Here is a 1,217-nt window from a genome sequence, read left to right as displayed (position 1 = left end):
GCTTTGTCCAGACCACTGGCCTAGACAGAATTTCCATCACAGCATGTGTGTGGCAGCTCACTCACTAAGTCTCTAGCACAGCCTTGCCAACACCACCGCATCGACAGAACTGCCACGCCATGTAGTGACTTACAAACTCACACCCACTGACTCATTAAGTCACTCAGTCTTGCCCAAACCGCCAGCACTACAGAACTACCGTCGCGTGTGGCGACTCGCTGACTTACCCACTCACTCACGTGCACAGCCTTGCCCAAACCACCGGATTGACATAAATGCTATCGTGCGTGTGGCGACTCATTGACTCACACCCACTCACTCAGCCTTGCGCAGACCACCAGCTCCGAAGAACTTCTATCGTGTGTGGTGACTTACAAACTGGCACTGACTTGCTGACTCTTCCATAACACTGAGTCACTCGCACACATTTTTGTGTGTTAGTTGTCCATCCCCCGCACCTCTGATTATATTATCACGGTTGGCCACGTACGGTGCGAAAGAAGTTCAATGTACATACAAACTAATATACACTACACTAATATACACTTTACACAACACTACTACATTGAAAACTCTTCTCTTTAGAACTACTTGCTGTGTTTCATTTTTTGTCCTTCCCCCGCACCTCCGATTAGCACGATTGGCTATATACGGTGCGAAATAAGTTCAACATACACACATACTACTGTAGACTATACACTACACTATACACTACACATACTACACGTTACACTATGGGCAGTCCTCGGGTTACGAACCCAAGTCGTTCCTGAGACCCGTTCGTAAGTCAAACGGTTCGTAAGTCGGAATAAAATAATGCACTATTTTTAAATGCCCAGACGGTCAGTGTTATGAAATGTGTTACGGTTCAACAAAAAATGGAAGCATCGTTAAAATCATAGTTAGGAAGATATGTTATACATTTGCAGGCAACACCGGAAAACACATTACTGTATAGTAAGTAAAACATAACATTAAGTCACGTAAATGCATATATATATTTTATTTTCACTTACCTTGAGTCCTGATGCTAGCTTGTAGTCCGAAGGGGGGCAATGAGACACCACAATTGCGCACACACAGACAATGGGCACACACACACAGACAAGGGGCACACACACAGACAATGGGCACACACACAGACAATGGGCACACACACAGACAAGGGGCACACACAGAGACACACAGACACCCCAACGACAACGATCTCCCATGTT

The sequence above is a fragment of the Lampetra fluviatilis genome, chromosome 79 (assembly GCF_964198595.1).
Source record: "Lampetra fluviatilis chromosome 79, kcLamFluv1.1, whole genome shotgun sequence".
In the NCBI taxonomy this organism is placed as follows: Eukaryota; Metazoa; Chordata; class Hyperoartia; order Petromyzontiformes; family Petromyzontidae; genus Lampetra; species Lampetra fluviatilis.
The sequence above is the reverse complement of the archived record's forward strand: the minus strand, read 5'-3'. Positions refer to the sequence as shown.